Below are 15,794 nucleotides of genomic sequence, written 5' to 3' on the forward strand. Positions count from 1 at the left end.
AGACACAGACAGATTGATTAGAATCAGACACTGATACTGACAGATTGATCAGAATCAGACACAGACACTGACAGATTGATTAGAATCAGACACAGACACTTACAGGTTGCTCAGAATCAGACACAGACACTCACAGATTGATTAGAATCAGACACAGACACTGACAGATTGATCAGAATCAGACACAGACACAGACAGATTGATTAGAATCAGACACAGACACAGACAGATTGATCAGAATCAGACACAGACACTGACAGATTGATCAGAATCAGGCACTGACAGATTGATCAGAATCAGACACAGACACTGACAGATTGATCAGAATGAGACACAGACACTGACAGATTGATCAGGATCAGGCACTGACAGATTGATCAGAATCAGACACAGACACTCACAGATTGATCAGAATCAGACATTCACAAATTGATCAGAATCAGACGCAGTCACTGACAGATTGATCAGAATCAGACACAGACAGTCACAAATTGATCAGAATCAGATACAGACACTCAGAGATGATCAGAATCAGAGACAGACACTCACAGATTGATTAGAATCAGACACTGACACTGACAGATTGATCAGAATCAGACACTGACACTCAGATTGAACACAATCAGACACAGACACTGACAGATTGCTCAGAATCAGACACAGACACTCACAGATTGATTAGAATCAGACACAGACACTGACAGATTGATCAGAATCAGGCACTGACAGATTGATCAGAATCAGACACAGACACTGACAGATTGATCAGAATCAGACACAGACACTGACAGATTGATCAGAATCAGACACAGACACACAGATTGATCAGAATCAGACACAGACACTCACAGATTGATCAGAATCAGACACAGACAGTCACAAATTGATCAGAATCAGACACAGACACTGACAGATTGATCAGAATCAGATACAGACACTCAGAGATGATCAGAATCAGAGACAGACACTCACAGATTGATTAGAATCAGACACTGACACTGACAGATTGATCAGAATCAGACACTGACACTCAGATTGAACACAATCAGAAACAGACACTGAGAGATTGCTCAGAATCAGACACAGACACTCACAGATTGATTAGAATCAGACACAGACACTGACAGATTGATCAGAATCAGACACAGACAGTCACAGATTGATCAGAATCAGACACAGACACTGACAGATTGATCAGAATCAGACACAGACAGTCACAGAATGATCAGAATCAGACACAGACAGTAACAGATTGATCAGAATCAGACACAGACACTGACAGATTGATCAGAATCAGACACAGACACTCACAAATTGATCAGAATCAGACACAGACACTCACAGATTGATGGAATCAGACACAGACACTAACAAATTGATCAGAATCAGACACAGACACTCACAGATTGATCAGAATCAGACACAGACACTGACAGATTGAGCAGAATCAGACCCAGACACTGACTGATTGATCAGAATCAGTCGCAGACATTGACAGATTGATCAGTATCAGACACAGACACTGACAGATTGATCAGAATCAGACACAGACACTGACAGATTGACCAGTATCAGACACAGACACTCACAGATTGTTCAGAATCAGACACAGACACTGACAGATTGATCAGAATCAGACACAGACACTTACAGGTTGCTCAGAATCAGACACAGACACTCACAGATTGATCAGAATCAGACACAGACACTGACAGATTGATCAGAATGAGACACAGACAGTCACAGATTGATCAGAATCAGACACAGACACTGACAGATTGTTCAGAATCAGACACAGACAGTCACAGATTGATCAGAATCAGACACAGACAGTCACAGATTGGTCAGAATCAGACACAGACACTGACAGATTGATCAGAATCAGACACAGACACTGACAGATTGATCAGAATCAGACACAGACACTGACAGATTGATCAGAATCAGGCACTGACAGATTGATCAGAATCAGACACAGACACTGACAGATTGATCAGAATCAGACACAGACACTCACAGATTGATCAGAATCAGACGCAGACACACAGACTGATCAGAATCAGACACAGACACTCACAGATTGATCAGAATCAGACATTCACAAATTGATCAGAATCAGACGCAGTCACTGACAGATTGATCAGAATCAGACACAGACAGTCACAAATTGATCAGAATCAGACACAGACACTGACAGATTGATCAGAATCAAATACAGACACTCAGAGATTGATCAGAATCAGAGACAGGCACTCACAGATTGATTAGAATCAGACACTGACACTGACAGATTGATCAGAATCAGACACTGACACTCAGATTGAACACAATCAGACACAGACACTGACAGATTGCTCAGAATCAGACACAGACACTGACAGATTGATCAGAATCAGACACAGACACTCACAGATTGATCAGAATCAGACACAGACACACAGATTGATCAGAATCAGACACAGACAATCACAGATTTATCAGAATCAGACATTCACAAATTGATCAGAATCAGACGCAGTCACTTACAGATTGATCAGAATCAGACACAGACAGTCACAAATTGATCAGAATCAGACACAGACACTGACAGATTGATCAGAATCAGATACAGACACTCAGAGATTGATAAGAATCAGAGACAGACACTCACAGATTGATTAGAATCAGACACTGACACTGACAGATTGATCAGAATCAGACACTGACACTCAGATTGAACACAATCAGACACAGACACTGACAGATTGCTCAGAATCAGACACAGACACTCACAGATTGATTAGAATCAGACACAGACACTGACAGATTGATCAGAATCAGACACAGACAGTCACAGATTGATCAGAAGCAGACACAGACACTGACAGATTGATCAGAATCAGACACAGACAGTCACAGATTGATCAGAATCAGACACAGACAGTCACAGATTGATCAGAATCAGACACAGACACTGACAGATTGATCAGAGTCAGACACAGACACTGACAGATTGATCAGAATCAGACACAGACACTGACAGATTGATCAGAATCAGGCACTGACAGATTGATCAGAATCAGACACAGACACTGACAGATTGTTCAGAATCAGACACAGACACTGACAGATTGATCAGACTCAGACACAGACAGTCACAGATTGATCAGAATCAGACACTGACAGATTGATCAGTATCAGACACAGACACTGACAGATTGATCAGAATCAGACACAGACACTGACAGATTGATCAGAATCAGGCACTGACAGATTGATCAGAATCAGACACAGACACTGACAGATTGATCAGAATCAGACACAGGCACTGACAGATTGATCAGTATCAGACACAGACACTGACAGATTGACCAGTATCAGACACAGACACTCACAGATTGATCAGAATCAGACACAGACACTGACAGATTGATCAGAATCAGACACAGACACTTACAGATTGATTAGAATCAGACACAGACACTGACAGATTGATCAGAATTAGACACAGACAGATTGTTCAGAATCAGACACAGACACTGACAGATTGATCAGAATCAGACACAGACAGTCACAGATTGATCAGAATCAGACACAGACAGTCACAGATTGATCTGAATCAGACACAGACACTGACAGATTGATCAGAATCAGACACAGACACTGACAGATTGATCAGAATCAGACACAGACACTGACAGATTGATCAGAATCAGGCACTGACAGATTGATCAGAATCAGACACAGACACTGACAGATTGATCAGAATCAGACACAGACACTCACAGATTGATCAGAATCAGACACAGACACTCACAGATTGATCAGAATCAGACATTCACAAATTGATCAGAATCAGACGCAGTCACTGACAGATTGATCAGAATCAGAGACAGACAGTCACAGATTGATTAGAATCAGACACTGACACTGACAGATTGATCAGAATCAGACACTGACACTCAGATTGAACACAATCAGACACAGACACTGACAGATTGCTCAGAATCAGACACAGACACTCACAGATTGATTAGAATCAGACACAGACACTGACAGATTGATCAGAATCAGACACAGACAGTCACAGATTGATCAGAATCAGACACAGACATTGACAGATTGATCAGAATCAGACACAGACAGTCACAGATTGATCAGAATCAGACACAGACACTGACAGATTGATCAGAGTCAGACACAGACACTGACAGATTGATCAGAATCAGACACAGACACTGACAGATTGATCAGAATCAGACACAGTCAGTCACAGATTGATCAGAATCAGACACAGACACTGACAGATTGATCAGAATCAGACACAGACACTCACAGATTGATCAGAATCAGACACAGACACTCACAAATTGATCAGAATCAGACACAGACACTCACAGATTGATAGAATCAGACACAGACACTCACAAATTGATCAGAATCAGACACAGACAGTCACAGATTGATCAGAATCAGACACAGACACTGACAGATTGATCAGAGTCAGACACAGACATTGACAGATTGATCAGTATCAGACACAGACACTGACAGATTGATCAGAATCAGACACAGACACTGACAGATTGACCAGTATCAGACACAGACACTCACAGATTGATCAGAATCAGACACAGACACTGACAGATTGATCAGAATCAGACACAGACACTTACAGGTTGCTCAGAATCAGACACAGACACTCACAGATTGATTAGAATCAGACACAGACACTGACAGATTGATCAGAATTAGACACAGACAGATTGATCAGAATCAGACACAGACACTGACAGATTGTTCAGAATCAGACACAGACAGTCACAGATTGATCAGAATCAGACACAGACAGTCACAGATTGATCAGAATCAGACACAGACACTGACAGATTGATCAGAATCAGACACAGACACTGACAGATTGATCAGAATCAGACACAGACACTGACAGATTGATCAGAATCAGGCACTGACAGATTGATCAGAATCAGACACAGACACTGACAGATTGATCAGAATCAGACACAGACACTCACAGATTGATCAGAATCAGACACAGACACACAGATTGATCAGAATCAGACACAGACACTCACAGATTGATCAGAATCAGACATTCACAAATTGATCAGAATCAGACGCAGTCACTGACAGATTGATCAGAATCAGACACAGACAGTCACAAATTGATCAGAATCAGACACAGACACTGACACTTTGATCAGAATCAGATACAGACACTCAGAGATTGATCAGAATCAGAGACAGACACTCACAGATGGATTAGAATCAGACACTGACACTGACAGATTGATCAGAATCAGACACTGACACTCAGATTGAACACAATCAGACACAGACACTGACAGATTGCTCAGAATCAGACACAGACACTCACAGATTGATTAGAATCAGACACAGACACTGACAGATTGATCAGAATCAGACACAGACAGCCACAGATTGATCAGAATCAGACACAGACACTGACAGATTGATCAGAATCAGACACAGACAGTCACAGATTGATCAGAATCAGACACAGACAGTCACAGATTGATCAGAATCAGACACAGACACTGACAGATTGATCAGAATCAGACACAGACAGTCACAGATTGATCAGAATCAGACACAGACACTCACAGATTGATTAGAATCAGACACAGACACTGACAGATTGATCAGAATCAGGCACTGACAGATTGATCAGAATCAGACACAGACACTGACAGATTGATCAGAATCAGACACAGACACTGACAGATTGATCAGAATCAGACACAGACACACAGATTGATCAGAATCAGACACAGACACTCACAGATTGATCAGAATCAGACACAGACAGTCACAAATTGATCAGAATCAGACACAGACACTGACAGATTGATCAGAATCAGATACAGACACTCAGAGATGATCAGAATCAGAGACAGACACTCACAGATTGATTAGAATCAGACACTGACACTGACAGATTGATCAGAATCAGACACTGACACTCAGATTGAACACAATCAGAAACAGACACTGACAGATTGCTCAGAATCAGACACAGACACTCACAGATTGATTAGAATCAGACACAGACACTGACAGATTGATCAGAATCAGACACAGACAGTCACAGATTGATCAGAATCAGACACAGACACTGACAGATTGATCAGAATCAGACACAGACAGTCACAGAATGATCAGAATCAGACACAGACAGTAACAGATTGATCAGAATCAGACACAGACACTGACAGATTGATCAGAATCAGACACAGACACTCACAAATTGATCAGAATCAGACACAGACACTCACAGATTGATGGAATCAGACACAGACACTAACAAATTGATCAAAATCAGACACAGACACTCACAGATTGATCAGAATCAGACACAGACACTGACAGATTGAGCAGAATCAGACCCAGACACTGACTGATTGATCAGAATCAGTCGCAGACATTGACAGATTGATCAGTATCAGACACAGACACTGACAGATTGATCAGAATCAGACACAGACACTGACAGATTGACCAGTATCAGACACAGACACTCACAGATTGTTCAGAATCAGACACAGACACTGACAGATTGATCAGAATCAGACACAGACACTTACAGGTTGCTCAGAATCAGACACAGACACTCACAGATTGATCAGAATCAGACACAGACACTGACAGATTGATCAGAATGAGACACAGACAGTCACAGATTGATCAGAATCAGACACAGACACTGACAGATTGTTCAGAATCAGACACAGACAGTCACAGATTGATCAGAATCAGACACAGACAGTCACAGATTGGTCAGAATCAGACACAGACACTGACAGATTGATCAGAATCAGACACAGACACTGACAGATTGATCAGAATCAGACACAGACACTGACAGATTGATCAGAATCAGGCACTGACAGATTGATCAGAATCAGACACAGACACTGACAGATTGATCAGAATCAGACACAGACACTCACAGATTGATCAGAATCAGACGCAGACACACAGACTGATCAGAATCAGACACAGACACTCACAGATTGATCAGAATCAGACATTCACAAATTGATCAGAATCAGACGCAGTCACTGACAGATTGATCAGAATCAGACACAGACAGTCACAAATTGATCAGAATCAGACACAGACACTGACAGATTGATCAGAATCAAATACAGACACTCAGAGATTGATCAGAATCAGAGACAGGCACTCACAGATTGATTAGAATCAGACACTGACACTGACAGATTGATCAGAATCAGACACTGACACTCAGATTGAACACAATCAGACACAGACACTGACAGATTGCTCAGAATCAGACACAGACACTGACAGATTGATCAGAATCAGACACAGACACTCACAGATTGATCAGAATCAGACACAGACACACAGATTGATCAGAATCAGACACAGACAATCACAGATTTATCAGAATCAGACATTCACAAATTGATCAGAATCAGACGCAGTCACTTACAGATTGATCAGAATCAGACACAGACAGTCACAAATTGATCAGAATCAGACACAGACACTGACAGATTGATCAGAATCAGATACAGACAGTCACAGATTGATCAGAATCAGACACAGACAGTCACAGATTTATCAGAATCAGACACAGACACTGACAGATTGATCAGAGTCAGACACAGACACTGACAGATTGATCAGAATCAGACACAGACACTGACAGATTGATCAGAATCAGGCACTGACAGATTGATCAGAATCAGACACAGACACTGACAGATTGTTCAGAATCAGACACAGACACTGACAGATTGATCAGAATCAGACACAGACAGTCACAGATTGATCAGAATCAGACACTGACAGATTGATCAGTATCAGACACAGACACTGACAGATTGATCAGAATCAGACACAGACACTGACAGATTGATCAGAATCAGGCACTGACAGATTGATCAGAATCAGACACAGACACTGACAGATTGATCAGAATCAGACACAGGCACTGACAGATTGATCAGTATCAGACACAGACACTGACAGATTGACCAGTATCAGACACAGACACTCACAGATTGATCAGAATCAGACACAGACACTGACAGATTGATCAGAATCAGACACAGACACTTACAGATTGATTAGAATCAGACACAGACACTGACAGATTGATCAGAATTAGACACAGACAGATTGTTCAGAATCAGACACAGACACTGACAGATTGATCAGAATCAGACACAGACAGTCACAGATTGATCAGAATCAGACACAGACAGTCACAGATTGATCTGAATCAGACACAGACACTGACAGATTGATCAGAATCAGACACAGACACTGACAGATTGATCAGAATCAGACACAGACACTGACAGATTGATCAGAATCAGGCACTGACAGATTGATCAGAATCAGACACAGACACTGACAGATTGATCAGAATCAGACACAGACACTCACAGATTGATCAGAATCAGACACAGACACTCACAGATTGATCAGAATCAGACATTCACAAATTGATCAGAATCAGACGCAGTCACTGACAGATTGATCAGAATCAGAGACAGACAGTCACAGATTGATTAGAATCAGACACTGACACTGACAGATTGATCAGAATCAGACACTGACACTCAGATTGAACACAATCAGACACAGACACTGACAGATTGCTCAGAATCAGACACAGACACTCACAGATTGATTAGAATCAGACACAGACACTGACAGATTGATCAGAATCAGACACAGACAGTCACAGATTGATCAGAATCAGACACAGACATTGACAGATTGATCAGAATCAGACACAGTCACAGATTGATCAGAATCAGACACAGACACTGACAGATTGATCAGAGTCAGACACAGACACTGACAGATTGATCAGAATCAGACACAGACACTGACAGATTGATCAGAATCAGACACAGACAGTCACAGATTGATCAGAATCAGACACAGACACTGACAGATTGATCAGAATCAGACACAGACACTCACAGATTGATCAGAATCAGACACAGACACTCACAAATTGATCAGAATCAGACACAGACACTCACAGATTGATAGAATCAGACACAGACACTCACAAATTGATCAGAATCAGACACAGACAGTCACAGATTGATCAGAATCAGACACAGACACTGACAGATTGATCAGAGTCAGACACAGACATTGACAGATTGATCAGTATCAGACACAGACACTGACAGATTGATCAGAATCAGACACAGACACTGACAGATTGACCAGTATCAGACACAGACACTCACAGATTGATCAGAATCAGACACAGACACTGACAGATTGATCAGAATCAGACACAGACACTTACAGGTTGCTCAGAATCAGACACAGACACTCACAGATTGATTAGAATCAGACACAGACACTGACAGATTGATCAGAATTAGACACAGACAGATTGATCAGAATCAGACACAGACACTGACAGATTGTTCAGAATCAGACACAGACAGTCACAGATTGATCAGAATCAGACACAGACAGTCACAGATTGATCAGAATCAGACACAGACACTGACAGATTGATCAGAATCAGACACAGACACTGACAGATTGATCAGAATCAGACACAGACACTGACAGATTGATCAGAATCAGGCACTGACAGATTGATCAGAATCAGACACAGACACTGACAGATTGATCAGAATCAGACACAGACACTCACAGATTGATCAGAATCAGACACAGACACACAGATTGATCAGAATCAGACACAGACACTCACAGATTGATCAGAATCAGACATTCACAAATTGATCAGAATCAGACGCAGTCACTGACAGATTGATCAGAATCAGACACAGACAGTCACAGATTGATCAGAATCAGAGACAGACACTCACAGATGGATTAGAATCAGACACTGACAGATTGATCAGAATCAGACACTGACACTCAGATTGAACACAATCAGACACAGACACTGACAGATTGCTCAGAATCAGACACAGACACTCACAGATTGATCAGAATCAGACATTCACAAATTGATCAGAATCAGACGCAGTCACTGACAGATTGATCAGAATCAGACACAGACACTGACAGATTGATCAGGATCAGGCACTGACAGATTGATCAGAATCAGACACAGACACTGACAGATTGATCAGAATCAGACAGACACTCACAGATTGATCAGGATCAGGCACTGACAGATTGATCAGAATCAGACACAGACACTGACAGATTGATCAGAATCAGACACAGACACTCACAGATTTATCAGAATCAGACACAGACACACAGATTGATCAGAATCAGACACAGACACTCACAGATTGATCAGAATCAGACATTCACAAATTGATCAGAATCAGACGCAGTCACTGACAGATTGATCAGAATCAGACACAGACAGTCACAAATTGATCAGAATCAGACACAGACACTGACAGATTGATCAGAATCAAATACAGACACTCAGAGATTGATCAGAATCAGAGACAGACACTCACAGATTGATTAGAATCAGACACTGACACTGACAGATTGATCAGAATCAGACACTGATACTCAGATTGAACATAATCAGACACAGACACTGACAGATTGCTCAGAATCAGACAGACACTGAAAGATTGATCAGAATCAGACACAGACACTCACAGTTTGATCAGAATCAGACACAGACACACAGATTGATCAGAATCAGACACAGACACTCACAGATTGATCAGAATCAGACATTCACAAATTGATCAGAATCAGACGCAGTCACTGACAGATTGATCAGAATCAGACACAGACAGTCACAAATTGATCAGAATCAGACACAGACACTGACAGATTGATCAGAATCAGATACAGACACTCAGAGATTGATCAGTATCAGAGACAGACACTCACAGATTGATTAGAATCAGACACTGACACTGACAGATTGATCAGAATCAGACACTGACACTCAGATTGAACACAATCAGACACAGACACTGACAGATTGCTCAGAATCAGACACAGACACTCACAGATTGATTAGAATCAGACACAGACACTGACAGATTGATCAGAATCAGACACAGACAGTCACAGATTGATCAGAATCAGACACAGACACTGACAGATTGATCAGAATCAGACACAGACAGTCACAGATTGATCAGAATCAGACACAGACAGTCACAGATTGATCAGAATCAGACACAGACACTGACAGATTGATCAGAGTCAGACACAGACACTGACAGATTGATCAGAATCAGGCACTGACAGATTGATCAGAATCAGACACAGACACTTACAGATTGATCAGAATCAGACACAGACACTGACAGATTGATCAGAATCAGACACAGACACTGACAGATTGATCAGAATCAGGCACTGACAGATTGATCAGAATCAGACACAGACACTGACAGATTGATCAGAATCAGACACAGACACTGACAGATTGATCAGAATCAGACACAGACACACAGATTGATCAGAATCAGACACAGACACTCACAGATTGATCAGAATCAGACATTCAAAAATTGATCAGAATCAGACGCAGTCACTGACAGATTGATCAGAATCAGACACAGACAGTCACAAATTGATCAGAATCAGACACAGACACTGACAGATTGATCAGAATCAGATACAGACACTCAGAGATTGATCAGAATCAGAGACAGACACTCACAGATTGATTAGAATCAGACACAGACAGTCACAGATTGATCAGAATCAGACACAGACACTGACAGATTGATCAGAGTCAGACACAGACACTGACAGATTGATCAGAATCAGACACAGACACTGACAGATTGATCAGAATCAGGCACTGACAGATTGATCAGAATCAGACACAGACACTGACAGGTTGATCAGAATCAGACACTGACAGATTGATCAGAATCAGACACAGACAGTCACAGATTGATCAGAATCAGACACTGACAGATTGATCAGTATCAGACACAGACACTGACAGATTGATCAGAATCAGACACAGGCACTGACAGATTGATCAGAATCAGACACAGACTCTCACAGATTGATCACAATCAGACACAGACACTGACAGATTGATCAGAATCAGACACAGACAGTCACAGATTGATCAGAATCAGACACTGACAGATTGATCAGTATCAGACACAGACACTGACAGATTGATCAGAATCAGACACAGACACTGACAGATTGATCAGTATCAGACACAGACACTGACAGATTGACCAGTATCAGACACAGACACTCACAGATTGATCAGAATCAGACACAGACACTGACAGATTGCTCAGAATCAGACACAGACACTCACAGATTGATTAGAATCAGACACAGACACTGACAGATTGATCAGAATTAGACACAGACAGATTGATCAGAATGAGACACAGACAGTCACAGATTGATCAGAATCAGACACAGACAGTCACAGATTGTTCAGAATCAGACACAGACACTCACAGATTGATCAGAATCAGACATTCACAAATTGATCAGAATCAGACGCAGTCACTGACAGATTGATCAGAATCAGACACAGACAGTCACAAATTGATCAGAATCAGACACAGACACTGACACTTTGATCAGAATCAGATACAGACACTCAGAGATTGATCAGAATCAGAGACAGACACTCACAGATTGATTAGAATCAGGCACTGACAGATTGATCAGAATCAGACACAGACACTGACAGATTGATCAGAATCAGACACAGACACTCACAGATTGATCAGAATCAGACACAGACACACAGATTGATCAGAATCAGACACAGACACTCACAGATTGATCAGAATCAGACATTCACAAATTGATCAGAATCAGACGCAGTCACTGACAGATTGATCAGAATCAGACACAGACACTGACAGATTGATCAGGATCAGGCACTGACAGATTGATCAGAATCAGACACAGACACTGACAGATTGATCAGAATCAGACAGACACTCACAGATTGATCAGGATCAGGCACTGACAGATTGATCAGAATCAGACACAGACACTGACAGATTGATCAGAATCAGACACAGACACTCACAGATTGATCAGAATCAGACACAGACACACAGATTGATCAGAATCAGACACAGACACTCACAGATTGATCAGAATCAGACATTCACAAATTGATCAGAATCAGACGCAGTCACTGACAGATTGATCAGAATCAGACACAGACAGTCACAAATTGATCAGAATCAGACACAGACACTGACAGATTGATCAGAATCAGATACAGACACTCAGAGATTGATCAGAATCAGAGACAGACACTCACAGATTGATTAGAATCAGACACTGACACTGACAGATTGATCAGAATCAGACACTGACACTCAGATTGAACACAATCAGACACAGACACTGACAGATTGCTCAGAATCAGACACAGACACTCACAGATTGATTAGAATCAGACGCAGTCACTGACAGATTGATCAGAATCAGACACAGACAGTCACAAATTGATCAGAATCAGACACAGACACTGACACTTTGATCAGAATCAGATACAGACACTCAGAGATTGATCAGAATCAGAGACAGACACTCACAGATTGATTAGAATCAGGCACTGACAGATTGATCAGAATCAGACACAGACACTGACAGATTGATCAGAATCAGACACAGACACTCACAGATTGATCAGAATCAGACACAGACACACAGATTGATCAGAATCAGACACAGACACTCACAGATTGATCAGAATCAGACATTCACAAATTGATCAGAATCAGACGCAGTCACTGACAGATTGATCAGAATCAGACACAGACACTGACAGATTGATCAGGATCAGGCACTGACAGATTGATCAGAATCAGACACAGACACTGACAGATTGATCAGAATCAGACAGACACTCACAGATTGATCAGGATCAGGCACTGACAGATTGATCAGAATCAGACACAGACACTGACAGATTGATCAGAATCAGACACAGACACTCACAGATTGATCAGAATCAGACACAGACACACAGATTGATCAGAATCAGACACAGACCTTCACAGATTGATCAGAATCAGACATTCACAAATTGATCAGAATCAGACGCAGTCACTGACAGATTGATCAGAATCAGACACAGACAGTCACAAATTGATCAGAATCAGACACAGACACTGACAGATTGATCAGAATCAGATACAGACACTCAGAGATTGATCAGAATCAGAGACAGACACTCACAGATTGATTAGAATCAGACACTGACACTGACAGATTGATCAGAATCAGACACTGACACTCAGATTGAACACAATCAGACACAGACACTCACAGATTGATTAGAATCAGACACAGGCACTAACAGATTGATCAGAATCAGACACAGACACTGACAGATTGATCAGAATCAGACACAGGCACTGACAGATTGATCAGAATCAGACACAGACACTGACAGATTGATCAGAATCAGACACAGGCACTGACAGATTGATCAGAATCAGACACAGACACTGACAGATTGATCAGAATCAAGCACTGACAGGTTGATCAGAATCAGACACAGACACTGACAGATTGATCAGAATCAGACACAGGCACTGACAGATTGATCAGAATCAGACACAGACACTGACAGATTGATCAGAATCAGGCACTGACAGATTGATCAGAATCAGACACAGACACTGACAGATTGATCAGAATCAGACACAGACACTGACAGATTGATCAGAATCAGACACAGACACACAGATTGATCAGAATCAGACACAGACACTCACAGATTGATCAGAATCAGACATTCACAAATAGATCAGAATCAGACGCAGTCACTGACAGATTGATCAGAATCAGACACAGACAGTCACAAATTGATCAGAATCAGACACAGACACTGACAGATTGATCAGAATCAGATACAGACACTCAGAGATTGATCAGAATCAGAGACAGACACTCACAGATTGATTAGAATCAGACACTGACACTGACAGATTGATCAGAATCAGACACTGACACTCAGATTGAACACAATCAGACACAGACACTGACAGATTGCTCAGAATCAGACACAGACACTCACAGATTGATTAGAATCAGACACAGACACTGACAGATTGATCAGAATCAGACACAGACAGTCACAGATTGATCAGAATCAGACACAGACACTGACAGATTGATCAGAATCAGACACAGACAGTCACAGATTGATCAGAATCAGACACAGACAGTCACAGATTGATCAGAATCAGACACAGACACTGACAGATTGATCAGAGTCAGACACAGACACTGACAGATTGATCAGAATCAGACACAGACACTGACAGATTGATCAGAATCAGACACAGACAGTCACAGATTGATCAGAATCAGACACAGACACTGACAGATTGATCAGAATCAGACACAGACACTCACAGATTGATCAGAATCAGACACAGACACTCACAAATTGATCAGAATCAGACACAGACACTCACAGATTGATGGAATCAGACACAGACACTCACAAATTGATCAGAATATGACACAGACACTCACAGATTGATCAGAATCAGACACAGACACTGACAGATTGAGCAGAATCAAACCCAGACACTGACTGATTGATCAGAATCAGTCGCAGACATTGACAGATTGATCAGTATCAGACACAGACACTGACAGATTGATCAGAATCAGACACAGACACTGACAGATTGACCAGTATCAGACACAGACACTCACAGATTGATCAGAATCAGACACAGACACTGACAGATTGATCAGAATCAGACACAGACACTTACAGGTTGCTCAGAATCAGACACAGACACTCACAGATTGATTAGAATCAGACACAGACA

The sequence above is a fragment of the Scyliorhinus torazame genome, chromosome 12 (assembly GCF_047496885.1).
Source record: "Scyliorhinus torazame isolate Kashiwa2021f chromosome 12, sScyTor2.1, whole genome shotgun sequence".
Taxonomy (NCBI): Eukaryota; Metazoa; Chordata; class Chondrichthyes; order Carcharhiniformes; family Scyliorhinidae; genus Scyliorhinus; species Scyliorhinus torazame.